Source organism: Phyllostomus discolor, chromosome 3, assembly GCF_004126475.2.
Source record: "Phyllostomus discolor isolate MPI-MPIP mPhyDis1 chromosome 3, mPhyDis1.pri.v3, whole genome shotgun sequence".
In the NCBI taxonomy this organism is placed as follows: Eukaryota; Metazoa; Chordata; class Mammalia; order Chiroptera; family Phyllostomidae; genus Phyllostomus; species Phyllostomus discolor.
The window spans coordinates 188,217,415-188,231,789 of NC_040905.2; the positions used below are offsets into that span (position 1 = coordinate 188,217,415).

Sequence of the window (14,375 nt, forward strand, 5' to 3'; positions counted from 1 at the left end):
GGACCTCAAAACCCCCAGAATTTATTTATAAACATTTATATTTATTCCTCATATTTAAATTCGAGTAACCTTCAAAGTATACTCCATTTGGTGAAATACACTGTTGAGATTTTTTTCCGCTGCTCAAAATGGTTTTTGAACTTGTCAATATTGATGCCTAAAGGTGCTTGTGCTGTTTTTTGTTTTGCCTCTTCCACATTGGCAAAACGTTTCCCTTTGAGGACTTTTTTCATCTGGGAAAACCAAAAAAAGTTGCTTGGGGCAAGATTGGGTGAATAGGGAGGATGGGGCATGGAGGTCATGTTATTTTTGGTCAAAGACTGCTGGACATTCAGTGCAGAGTGGGAAGGTGTTCTGTAAACCACCCATCATGAAATGGGCAAATGTGTTGAACGAGTCTTCTAAAAAATTCACTGAAGCCAGATGCAGCCTCTCACAACAACACCAGCTGGTGTTGGTACACTGATACAGATGGGTTCCTAGAACACTCACCGAGTGGGGGAAGCCTGCACTACACAGGATCCACCCCCCAGGAGATAATTCTGTTTATTTTTAGGTCCCCTCTTATACACATGGTAATAATATGTAAAAAGTAAAACAAAATTTTTGTGAAGTATTAAATGCAGTGTTCTGTAATATTTTCTATCCTGTTTTCTTAAATATAGCTGGCAGTGATTCACTAAGTTGATTTCATAGTCCACTAGTGATTATGACCTATAGTTTAAAAAATATTGCTCTATAATATAGCTATAATAGATATGATATTTCGTGTTATACTTTTAGTATGGGTTTTAATTTTAAAATATTTTATATATTCTCATTTTGAAATGTCTTTCCTGTCAGGAGAGATGTTCTATAACCTATGTAGTTTCCCAAGGGCAGCCAAACTCTTTCTCTTGCTTTAAAAAGCTTTTCCTCTTTATCTTGATAATAGTGTTAAAATGCCTGGCATTCGAGGGGAGGGAATAAGTGGTACCATGTAGGTCAGTTTTCTGGCTAGTAAGAGAAGTGCCAATTTTTTATTTAGCCATTCAAATGGAAATTGATTTAGACACACTGTTTTCTTAAATAGAGTGCACAGAGCATATTTTAACAATATCAGTGTTACAGTTTTTAGACATTGTTAACATGCATTATTTTTAGCTCCTTGTAGTGGGTGGAAGTATTATCCTGATTTTACAGGTGAAGCTGAGGTCAGAAGAGGCTGAGTGGCTTGCAGTGAGGCAGCCGAGCCAGGGCAAGGGGGTTACTCCCTCTCGTGCGTGCTGCGCTGTTGTCCGTCCGGGGCCACTGGTGCTCCCAGTGGCGTTTGTTTCACCCTGCTGCTTGAGGACCCATTCTGCTTTGTGTTTTGGGTTCTTATGTCATTTTTTAAAAATATTTTTTTTCTCCCGTGTAGGGCTCTCAGCTGCTGTCTCTGGGTGCTCTCGCTGTGCCTTGTCCGTGAGCCTGACTGCACGGTCCCAACTTTTAATTTGCTTCTCTGCTTCCCTGGCATAGGGAACAAAATGCTTGTAGGAGGCGTAGCTCGTGTGAGAATAAATTCTAAATGTAAAGTCCGAGTAAATAGGTTCTTGAGTGAAATCGCATGGACTTTATTAATTGCATGTATTTTTATCTCTCTTGTCTGCTCAGCGGCTGTTTTAAATTTTTATAACTTGAATTATTTTTGCTTCTGAGAGGCTTTCCCCAGTTCTGCCTGAAGCACTGGCTGTCCAGTGGCATTATGGGCTTTTGCATGGGTTTCTGATGGCTGGCCTCGTTAACACTCCCCTTATGAATTTATGTGTAGGGTGAGGTAGTGGAGGTTCCCAGAAATTCAGCTCCTCTGTGGGTGAGGTTTCAGTATCCCATTGTGACCTTTGTGAAATGCAGCCGGTAGACTTTCTACTTGGTCTTTAAAGTGGGAAACAGTACCTGTTTCACAGGAGGTTGTATTTCTAATCTGGAGTTATTGCTGCAAGATAACCATCAGCCGTGTGCCTGGACCGTGGGCCAAATAATCATAGAGCTTCTTCACACCAGTATCTTTTAAATACCCCACTCACGAATGGCTTGAGCAGCCTGTAGATTCATCAGGCATAATGTCAGTGCAGGTGAGTTATAAAAATCCTCAAATTATTTCTTTTGAACTTTGTGATGCACTTTATGGAAGTGGTTTCTGCTCTTCTGCCTCCTTGATGTCAGTCTCTTTGGAGAGGCTGGGTCTATTTTTTGCCCTTGAGTGACAGAAGACCTCAGAGTTGCTCAGAGAATCATGTGTGTGTGCCGTATGACAGACAGCGCAGATGAGCAGGCAGCCCACCCCCTGGACATCTCTGTCATTCTCGGTCCCATTTCCTGTTCCGACACGGATGGCTGGTCAGTATCGCAATCTGACTGAGTCTGTCCCTTAGAAGGTGCAGGGAAATGTTCTCCATTGTTTAAACAGAGAGAGTAATGCTTTATATTCATCTGTGTCTTCCATTGTGTCCTCTTTTCTGGAAGCCACATATGCTTTTAATTTTTTTGTTCATTTTATTTTTCTTTATTTTTATTGCTGACACTATTGCAGATGTCCCATTTCCCCCTCTGCCCTTGTGCTCCCACCCCAGCCCCCACTGCCCCACCCCTCTGGCCGTCACCACACTGTTGTCCATGGGTGATGAGTAGATATTTTGGCATCTTTTCTACCATTACCTATGCTTCTGTTCTTATTTCCTCCTAATCAAAGATGACCATAATTTTTGTCATTTAACATTGCCTTACTCTGGATATACAGAATAGTAGACTTTTAAAAACTGTTCACATTTAATAAATCCGTACCGCGGCTGCTTATATTAGAATGGAAAACTAATTGTGTGCTGTTCTTTTCCTTCTGACACAGGAGATAAACACTATCAAACTTTATTGTATACAAAGTATAAATTGGGTGTTAATAATGACAGTCGCCTTTGTCCAGAAATATCTTCCTATAGCTCTGCACAGAAATAACTTGCCTTTACTGGCAAGTAAAGGTTTCCTTTGAGAGGTTTGTTCTTAAAATGCAAAACTCAGGATCCCCAGGACCTCTCGCAGGTTTCCAAGTGCTCTGTTACTCTTTGATACTTCGCCCTTGTTACTTCTTCTGTTTGGAGACCCATCCCTCTTCCTCCACTCGTTTCTGCTCTTTTTTCTAGACTTGGAAGAAGTGTGACTTGGGTAGAAGTCAGTGCCTCCTCTTGGGAGCCTCCCTTGCTCTTCTGTTCCACGGTCCCTACGAGTTAGGTGACTTCATTCCGTGCTCCTCCTTGGTCTTGAGAAACAGCCTCTGCGTAGCACTTGTTATACTGTTGGGATCACTGGCAGGTTGTGGGTCCCCAGAGGACTTGGGCTTTGTCTTGCTGGCTTCTGTATTGGATGAATTTGCCATAGGGTGGGATAATCTTAGGGGCCCCCCCATAGGTCTTCAGTGAACTCATGACAGTTCACAGTAGGGCTTTGTTACTCACTTAGAGCCACACATAGGGCCCTTCTGAGAATTTAATATGTGTGAAGGGACTAGTATTGTGCTGAACCTCTTTCAGGTTTCACTAGGTGTTTGTTAAATCTGAATAACTTCACATGTATTATTTTAAGCCATTGTTTTCTAACTTTCTGAATAAGCTTACCATATTGAGAAGGAATGGCACTTTTGTGTAAAGTAAGGAGAAAAGAAGGGAAAGGACAGACATTTCTCAATAATAATAATAATAATACCTTTCAAATGTACATAGTAATTGATGATTTCAGAGGGCTTTTAAGATAAAAGCTCATTTGATTCTTTTCACCAGTGTTATGAAGTCTTGTCTGTATTTTAAAGGCTCAGTGTTGTGATTTGCCAAAATCATTGAGCTACGCCATAGAAGTCACTGAATCAGTGATTTGTGTATGCATTCATGCCTCTGAAATATGCGACGTTAGACATTCAACAACTTTAAGAAGCATTACATGAAAAGGTCTGTTTTCCACCCTGGTCCCCAGCCTCCCAGTTGTCTGTGCTGCAGGCAGTCACTGTGATCTTTTTCTTTTTTTTTTTTCCATCTCCCAGAGATATTTTATGCATGTACAAGCAAGTATGTACACATACTCTCTTTCCTTTTTTCAAGCTAATGACAGCACATTACACATTCCAGCCTATGGTTTATTTAAAACCTTTATTATAAAATGTACATTGCGTACAGAGGTGTTTAAAACATATACAGACAATTTAAAGAATATGACACCCATGTACCTGACACCTTGGGTACAAAATAAAATATTGCCGACTACCAGTGGCAAGCATTAACCCAGCCACAGAAAGAAAGGGCAGTATTACTACCCTTTCATGAAAGCCTACCGAGGATACATTGAACAGTTCTTGGGTCGGAGCCTGGTTTTTGGCTTTCCAGAGAGTTTACAAGGTTCCTTTCTGGGGAAGTCAGTGGGGAGGACCGTGAGTGAGCCATGGGGAACCTAGGGCTCACTGCAGTTAGACACCTGTCATGATTCAGGTATGGATGACAGGCAGAAACGTCTTCAGAGAGTGGACTGTTGCGTGTTTTCTTACAATCTCACCATAGCTGACCTGCAGCTCTGGGACACATGTCAGTTAAATGAGTGTGCTCCTGTGGTTTGGGCGGTAGGGCATAGAGGGGAGACTAGGGACTTTATCACCGTATGGTTGAGACAAGTTAGATACAGGTCAGAAACTGGGCCGAGCTTACCAGGGCATTCTGTCCTCTGGCTACAAAGAGGACACAGTGGCATTAGGTGTCTTGGTAATGGCAGTCAGCAATGCAACTGTTTACAGAGTGAAACTATTTCAGGGCGGACTGGTTGCCCTTTTCATCTTGTATATAGCTGTCTTCCCAGGGTCTTCCTTAAATGTGTTTTTTTCCAACAAAAGTCGATTCTCCAATTCTGTACAAACTGGATGTCCTATAATTAATTTCATGTCAATTCTGACACTCATCTACTTGGAGTTAGCATAGACCCCAGAGGTTAGGGGCTCAGACCCGTAAGACTGTCTCCACTTTAGAAATTAGCCACAAATGAGGTCCCTTGCACTTCTGCCCAGGATACTATTGTTTTGCAGGTTCCCAAGACCTTCCCTGTGCTCGATAATTTGCTAAAATGACTCAAATGAGTCTCAGAACTCAGGAGAGAACTACGAGTCATCTCATCAGCATGCAAGATACTCTGCTATCACTGAGGAGGGTTTTTAGGACCTCTGAGCCAGGAACAAGGAACAAAGACCAAATACATTTTTGGTTCTACCACAAGTATCACCCTGTGAATTCCTTTACCTCACCTCCTCCACTGGATACTATGTTTCTTATAATTTTTGCCTTTAACCTCTTGGTTTTACTCTCCCATTTTAGTGTATCTTTTTGTAGCTTCTTGAGAAAGGGTTCAAGATGTTTGGAAATGTTTTAACTACAGCTAATACTATAACTTGGCAAGTGCATAGTTCTAGCTGAAGGATCGATTTCCCTCAGCATTGTGAAAGCATTGTTCTGTTGTCTTCTAGCTTCCAGTGTTGCTGTTGAAGTCTGAGTCATTCCGATTCCTGGCCCTTTGTGTATGATTTGTTTTCTGTCTCACAGCCTCTTCTTTCGGTCTTCAGTGTAGTGAAACTTCACAGTGTTATGCCCTTTCCTGGGAACTTACTGACTTCTGATTTGAGAAATCTTCGAGTTAGTACTTCAATGATTTCCTTTCCTCTCTTTTCTGTTGCTGGTGCTTCTGTTATTTGGATGTTGGACCTCCTCAGTTAGTCCTTTAATTGTTTTTTCTCTCCTGTTTTCTGTTTAAAAAAATTAAAAATTAAAAAAAAATTCAGTCAAGATGGAGGCATAAGTAAACATGCACAGCTACAGAAAAAATTACAACTAGGCTACAAAACAGATATCTCCCAGACCATCAGAAAATTGAGCTGTATGGAAGCCTGACAACCAGGGACTTAGAGAAGCCACATTCATCTAGCCAAGTAGGAGGGGCAGAGGTGCAGAGAGAGGTAGAGAGGTGCAGAGAGGCACGGAGCCATGGGAGTGGCACAGAGCAGTGGCAGAATGGGCAGTCACATATTCATGTATGTGTGTTGGATAAAAATCGGGAAGGATACCTTGGGAGTGGGGGACCCCAGACCCAAACAAGACCACCCAGCAGCCTAGGATTCCAGCGCCAGGAAGGTAAATCCCCATAACTTCTGGCTGTGAAAACCACTGGAGGTTGGGGAGGTGGAAGAAACTGCCAGATTATCAGGAGACTACTCTTAAAGGGCCCACACAGACTTAGGAATTATGCAGACCAACCCCCTCTGAGATTCAGCACTAGAGTAACAGCTCAAAGGGCACAAATGGCATAACCCGGGAGAAGGTGAAATGCCTGGAAACAGGGCGAGTGCTGGGAGGCTTCTTCCTCCTGGGCAGACCTCCAGAAGCCAGGCTGCAGCATTGTCCCCCCTCTGAGTCCTCCCCCCACACCTGCGTGTGAACTGGGTTGCCCCGCCCTGGCGATCACCTAAGTCTCTGCCCCACATAATGTACAGGTGCTTTTTCTACAAAAAAAGGCCATGCTACTAGACAGGGAGAGAGAGCAGCTTTACCTAATATACAGAAACAAACACAGGGAGACTGCCAAATTGAGGAGACAAAGAAATGTGTCCCCACCAAAAGAACAGAACAAAACTCCAGAAAAAGAACTAAACAAAATGGAGATACCCAACCTATCAGATGCAGAGTTTAAAACACTGGTGATCAGGATGCTCACAGAACTTCACTGAGTTCAGCAACAGCATCAGAAAGACCCAGGCAGAAATGAAGGCTACATTAAGTGAAATAAAGAAAAATCTACACGGAACCAATAGCGGAGGGGATGAAACTGAGTATCAGATCAACAATTTGGAACATAAAGAAGAAAAAAAGCATTCAATCAGAACAGCAAGAAGGAAAAACATTAAAAAAAATGAGGATAAAATAAGAAGCCCCTGGGACATCTCCAAATGTACCAACATCTGAATTATGGGCAAGAGAAAGAGCAAGAAATTGAAAGCTTATTTGAAAAAATAATGAAAGAAAACTTCTAATTTGGTTAAGGGAATAGACGTACAAGTCCAGGAAGCACAGAGAGTCCCAAACAAGATGGACACAAAGAGGACCACACCAGGACACATCATAATTAAAATGCCAAAGGATAAAGATTAAGAGAGAATCTTAAAAGCAGCAAAAGCAGAGAGTTACCTGCAAAGGAGTTCCCATGAGACTGTCAGCTGACTTCTCAAAAGAAACTTTGCAGGCTAGAAGGGACTGGCAAGAAGTATTCAAAGTGATGAAAAGCAAGGACCCATAACTTAGATTACTCTATCTATCAAAGCTATCATTTAGAATAGAAGGGCACATAAAGTGCTTCCCAGAGAGGGTAAAGCTGAAGGAGTTCATCATTGCCAAGTCATTATTATCTGAAATGTTAAAGGGACTTATTTAAGAAAAAGAAGACGATGAAAACTATGAACATTAAAAAGGCAACAATTTCACAACTATCAACAACAGACTCTAAAAAAACAAACCAAGCAAAGAGTCAACAAGAGCAGAATCATAGACATGGAGATCAGTTGGAGGGTTATCAACTGGGAGGGGGAGAGGGGAGAATGACGGAAAAGGTACAGGCATTAAGAAGCATAAATTGGCAGGTACAAAATAGACAGGGAGATGTTAATAATAGTATAGGAATTGTGAAGCTGGAGAACTTATATGCATGACCCATGGACATGAACTAAGGGGTTATTGCTGGAAGGAATGGGGGGTCCTGGGAAGAAGGGGGGAAGGGGAGAAAATTGGGACAACTGTAATAGCATAATCAATAAAATATATTAAAAATTTTTTTGTTATGCTTTTCTTCTTTTTCCAGCACTTTCTTTAGTTTTTCATTCCTGCTACAATTTTTAATTTCCAAAAGCTCATTTTTGTTCTCCGTGGTATACATTTTTAATAATATCTTGTTGCTTTATGATTACAATATATTTGTTATGACTGTGCAGTATTAGTTGGTATTCTATCTGTTGCAAGGATGAAATTTTTTTTTTACTCATTTTTATTCAGTGAGTTATGATCTGCACTTTTGTTTCAGGTTATATGGCCTTATAAAATAAACTAGGGAGTCTGTCTATTCTCTTGTTGACTTTGTGTAATAATAGAATTACATCTTTATTGAATGATTGGAATGAATATGTTCATGGCTTTTCTTTTGAAAAACACCTGGATCTGATGCTGTCTTTGAGGGATTTTTCTAAAGAACAAACAACAAAAAAACCCTACTGATTTAATTTTTTTAATGATTATAGTACCATTCAGCTTCTGTTTCTTTTTTGGTAAGATTTGATAGTTAATATTTTTAAGATTATTAATTTTACCTGCTTTAAAACTTGCTAACATAGTTGTTTATACTAACTTTCTGTCTTTTAATCCATTCTCCCCATTGAAATCTACAGTTTTTTTCATTCCTGATACTGTTTTTTTTTTCCTCTTTCTTTTTTCCCCATCCTGCTTTGCCAATTTGAAAGTCTTTTCAAAAGATCAACTTTTGGCTTTATTGCTCTTCTCCACTGTAATTTGGTCTTCTATTTCTGCTAAGATAAATCTATGGTTCTATTATCTGTGTGTATATATCCATATCTCTATATTTTTCCCCTTTTTTGTTTTCATTGGATTTGTTCCATTACCATTTTCTAATGTCTTAAGTGGATGCTTTGTGATTTAATTTTCAGCCGTTCTTTTGGGATTTGAGAAAACCCTTGAAGCAAGTGAAGGATCGAGCCTGTGGATGTTTGAGGGGAGAGCATTCCAGGAAAAGGGGAAGCCCTGGGGCAGGAGCATCCTTGGTGCGCTTGAGAGGAAAGCGAGGCCAGTTCAGTGAAAGTATTTTTCAAGGTAGAAACGTGTGAAATAACTGCTTCCTCCTTTCATTTGTCAGTTCCTACGCTGAGGTGTCCATTGTATGCAGCAGCTGCAGTTAGGAGAGAGAATGCCGTCTGAGCCACTCATTCGTTCATGATCTTAGGCTTTTCCACTTCCTTCGTACTCCGTTTTTCTATTCATAATTGGTTGTAGTCAGGACTAATAAGGCAAATATGACTATACCCTCACAGTAGGGGCAGAGTAAATGGTTGTTAAGTGTTTTTGAATTTGTCCTATTTACTCAAGTGATTTCTTTTCACTTTAGTGCACGCGCCTGCGCTTTGGGCATCTCGCCCTCTGCTGCCGTTGCCAGTCTGCAGGCACCGTAATTGCTGCGATCAGTTGTATCAGTGGCCCCTGGAGGCTGACATTTTCCTTCTTGGCTCTTGTTTCGCTGAGCCGTTGAACACAATAGTGATGGTTTGTTCTCACAGTTCCTGGTCTCCCAGGTGGTGGTGCCGCCCCACTGAGGGCACCGACCTCCATGCCCTCCACCAGGGTGGTTCCTGCTTGAGCAGCTGCGCCCGCTGCTGAGTCACGTCTTCGTCCTGCCTGGACTGTGGTGGTGGCTTGTCTTTGTTGCTGAGTCCTTTCCCGTTCCTGAAATGGTTCCGTCATACTTTCTTCCATTAGCCACCATCTCTACTTTACTGCCATCCCAGTTTTGCCCTTAAACCTGGGGTCAGCAGCGCTTTTCTTTGATTTGCAGGGCTGCACTCAACCACGGAGCCCCATCAGCCAGGGCAGTGGCGTTCTTCCACAAAGGGCCAGATGGTGACGATTTTACACCTTGCGGGTGGTGCAAGGTGTCTTTTCATTCTCCCCCTCAACCCTTTAAAAATATGAAAGCCATCTTTGATTTAAGTTAATAAATGTTCTTCCTATGAATTTTACATTGTTTTCTGGTGCCTTAATTTTACAATTGTGAAACAGAGCATATAGTTAAGTGCATAAAAACGTACCCATTTGGAGTCGTGAGTGCGTGAGCACGGGGCTGTTAGGAAGCAGGAGTGGAGCAATGCCTAAGTCAGAGGAACTGGTTTCTTGGAGCTCTTCTGGCAGTGGTTCCCACAGTGAAGCTGGCAAAAAGTTAAAGAGGAAAAAGCAAGTTACTTCAGAAAAACCTGTAAAGAAGCAGAAGACCGGTGAAACTTCAAGAGCCTTGTCATCTTCCAAGCAGAGCAGCGGCAGCTGAGATGATAACCAGTTTCGGAGTGGAAAAATGAGGTACATCAGTGTTTGGGGACTTCAAAGGAAAAGCCCTTATTGATATTAGAGAATATTGGATGGATCCAGAAGGTGAAAGGAAACCAGGAAGAAAAGGTAACTTCTTCACGTCCTGAGCCGTGGAGCCAGCGGAAGGAACGGTTTCTGTCACTGATGATGCAGTAAGAAAACTGCAAAGTCGGAGCCATTAAAACGTGTTACTGGTCCAGTTGTTTTAATCTTTTTACATTGGCTTTTGTTTTCTAAACATTGTTTTCCCCCAAGCTATTGTATATTTGGACTGCAGAACAATTTGTAAGAATTTGTTTTTTTTTATGTGCCTAATTAAAAACGATCTGAATGAAACTCATTGTCAACTTCATTGAGGAGGATTGCTTTGTGGCCACCACCTAGTGTAAAATACAATCAAGTAATACGGTCTTAAAAAAAAGTACACATTTGGTTTAATGCACAAAATTGAAAAAAGCTTTCGTGAATCCTGTCTCCCAAGCCAGAAGTAGAATGTTCTCAATACTTAAGAGCTGGCACCCCCCATGTCCCGCCCCAACTGCATCCTGTGGGGTCATGCCTTTGCTTTCTTTATGGTTTGACCACGTGTGGGAAGTCTCATAATAGTGTATTCTTTGGCTTTTGATTGATTTTGAATTTTTTATACCTGGAATCATACTGCACATACTTTCTTTTGCTAAGCGTTATGTTTTGGGGATGCAGTCATGTTAATACACACAACAGTTCATTCAGTTTCACTGCTTAATGAATGTAGTAGTGTGACTCGACCACATCCTTTTACAGTCTGTCTTACTGTCTGTGGACATTTGGACCGTTTCTGGTATTTGTTCTCATGAATAGTGCTGCTGTGAACATTCTTGCTCATGTCTACTGATGCACCTGTGTGAGAGATTTTCCTAGTAGCGACATTTTGGGGTTTGTGCAACTGTAGCTTTCCGTGGTAGTGCCCGTTTTCCAAAGTGGTTGTATCAGTAAGCTCTCTGCCCCGCAAGCAGAGGAAGAGAATTTCCTTTGCTCCCCATCCTTGCCAACACATGGCATTGTCCTTGTTCTCAGGTTTTGCTCCTTCAGTGAAAGTCTCTCTCATTGTGGTTTTAATTGCATTTTTCTGATTATTGGACAGTTGAACATCTTTTCACATAGATTCTTCCTATAGACTTTTATTCTTGTTTATTTCTGTTTTCCATTTATGGCTTTGCCTATCTCTTGCCCGTTAAGTTGTATCAATATATATTTTTAAAATAGATTTTTATTTATGTATTATAGATACTGATTATTCATTAATTATTGGGCTATACTTTCTTTTGTTTGTGGTTGTCTTTTGTTCTCTTTATGGGACATTCTTCATTTCAAAGTTAAAATTATTGGTCTTTTGTGTTTGATCCTCTATGTCTTTAGTAATTTTGCCTTTCAAATATAGGTCTTTAATTCACCAGGGGTTAAGGAAATCTTCAAACATATAGAAAAGGAGAAAAAAATAAAGCATAACCCCTTCTCATATATCCATCATTTAACTTCAAAAAGTCCAATTTTGTTCCATCTATTTTTACCTCCCACATATTTGGAGGAAGTATTTTAAAGAAAATCTCAGTATCATGTGATTTCTCCTGTAACTATTTGGGTTTTATTTATGTTTTATCAGCTTGATGTATGACTACAGAAGGAGGCATGTTAAAGTCTGTGGTAGATTTGGCTATTTCTTGTTATGGTTTTATCAGTTTTTGCTTTATATATTTTGAGGCTATCTTAAAATATTTAGAATTATTATATTTCCTGGTGAATGGAATTTTTTATTATTATGAAGAGACCTTCTTTCTTCCTCTTAACTGGTCTCATCTTGTATTACATAGAGCCATACCAAGCTTCTTCCTTTCCCAAGTATAGTCTCTCACTGTGCTTTTATTTTCAAATTTTGGTATCATTAATTTTTTTTCTATTTGTTGTATTGTGGTAAAATACACAGAACACAAAATTCACCATCTTAACTGTTTTTAAGTGTATGGTTCAGTGCTATTAAGTACATTCATAATGTTGTGGCACCACACCACTATCCACCTGCAAAACTCTTCTCTTGTAAAACTGAAACTCTACCTATTAAGAAATAACTCACTGTCCTCCCCTTCCCCCAGCTCATGGCAACTATGCATATCATTACCTTTTTACAGGTATCTTATATACAGCACATACCTCGCTTTTGTATGTTTACCCAATCTGGCTTTTGTATTTTCATCCAGCCTATCTTGTTATCCTAGCTGGAAAATCAGTTTACATAAATATAGTATAAGTACTGATGTATTTTGATTTTTTCTATCTTATTTTGTAATTTGGTCTTGCCTTTCCTTTGTTTCTTTTTTTTTTTCCCTCTTTTGGATTTTTTTCCTCTTAGTTTCATGATATGGGTGCTCCTGCTTTTAGTGGTAACCTTAGTAATTTTAACATGCATATTCAACTTTTCACAGTCTGAAGTTCATCAATATTTCTGTTCTTAACACTGTCCTTTCAGTCCAGCCCAATTTGCCTGCTATCATTATGATGTATGTTAACGTCCTGTTTGAAAACGTTCAGACACACAGAACACTGCTGTCATCGTCTTATGTGGTCAGTATTCCGTGAATGTCACCTACATATTTATACTTTTCTTCTTCATTTGTGTTTGCATTTTAGCTTTTGTTCTAGGATCATTTTCCTGCTGCCTTTAGAATTTCTTTTACTGACAGCAGGCGGCAAATTCTCTAAGTTTTTCCTTCTTCCAAATTACTTTTATTTTACCTTCATTCACAAAAGATATTTTTCTTTATGTAGAATTCTGTTCTATCTCAGAACCTTGTAGGTATTATTTCACTGTCTTTTGGGTATAAATAAACATCTGGCTTCAGTCTTGCTTTTGAAGGTATTTCTCCCTTTTATTCTTGCTTCTTGAAGATAATCTTTCTCTTCTTTCTGGCTGCCTTTGAAATATTCTTTTTTGTTGTTGTTATAAAATATCATTGTGCTTTCAATGTCTAGATTCCTTTTTAATAATCCTGTTTGGAATTTATTAGGCTTTCTGGATACTCAGATGATCTTTTTCAGTTTTATAAAGTTTGATGAGAAATTGTTGAGCATATTGCCATTGCCTTGGTCCTTTAACTCCTTCTGGAACTCTGTTCAGATTTTCATCAGGTCTTGTGACTCTGTCGACCGTGTCACTTACTGTCCCCTGTGTTCCGTCTCCGACTCTGCTGTGGTCTGGGTAATTTCCCCTGACCTCTCTTCCAGTTGACTTCATTCACCCATTCACCTTTAGGTTATGTAATCTGCTGTTAAATCTGACCACCAAATATTTTTATTTCTACTAATACATCATTGATTGTAAGTTCTGTTTGGGTCTTTTTACATTGGCTTGCTCTGCTTGATGTGTTTTAATTCCTTTTTGTTGCGATCATGTGAGGGAAATGTGTATGAGCTGCATGTTTTTTCTGGGACTGTACCTTAGACAATGTTTGAGGTCCAGGATAATGTAGTTGGTGTTCTCCAGAGGAGACTGCATTTGCTCTGTCAGTTGCCTAGGGCCCTTTGCATTCCTGGACTCTCAAAATAAACTCTTGGTTTGAGGTTTTCTAGAACACCCAAACAGTATTTTAAGCTGTAATTACCCATGTGAGGGCTGGCTTGTGGTTTTGAATTCTCAGGGGAGACGTTTTTCTTCCCTTTCCTCAGTGCCCTGGCTCAGGGCAGCGCTTTTTTCCTCCTTTAAACAGTCCCCTTGGAATATGGCAACTCATTTCTAGTTTACCCTCAGGCAGTGGACTGTAGCTTTTTGAGGTACAAGCTTTTCTGGGGTCTTCAGACTCCCCACCACAGGTGGGTCAGTCTTCTTCACCTCCTGCTCCCAGAGGCTGCAAAGCCAAAAACGTCAGTTAATTGAATTTGCCTGGTGTGGCAAATACCTTCAAGCCGAAAATCAGCTTTTGCAAAAGTCACTGGAGCTTTTTCTCTGTTGCTGTCTTTATTTAACTTTTGTCCTACTAAGTCCTTGCCAACGTTTGCATGTATTTAAGAGATTGTTTAAAAATATTTTACCCAGTACTTTTTATTGTTTTTAGCAGGAGAGTTAGTCTAGACTGCTCGTCCACCATGTGGCTGAAAAGTAGTCTCTGCATTTTTTAAGTGTCGTATTCCCAACTAAATTTGAGTGTTCTGATGAGGAGTGGTGTGCCTCAGACT

The 14,375-nt window shown here is 40.3% G+C and overlaps 1 protein-coding gene across 3 annotated transcripts in view; it reads left to right on the plus strand.

Moving 5' to 3' along the window:
• LOC114496342 (myb/SANT-like DNA-binding domain-containing protein 3) overlaps window positions 1–14,375 on the plus strand; it is a 122,918-nt gene that overhangs the window by 83,109 nt on the left and 25,434 nt on the right. The window lies entirely within an intron of this gene.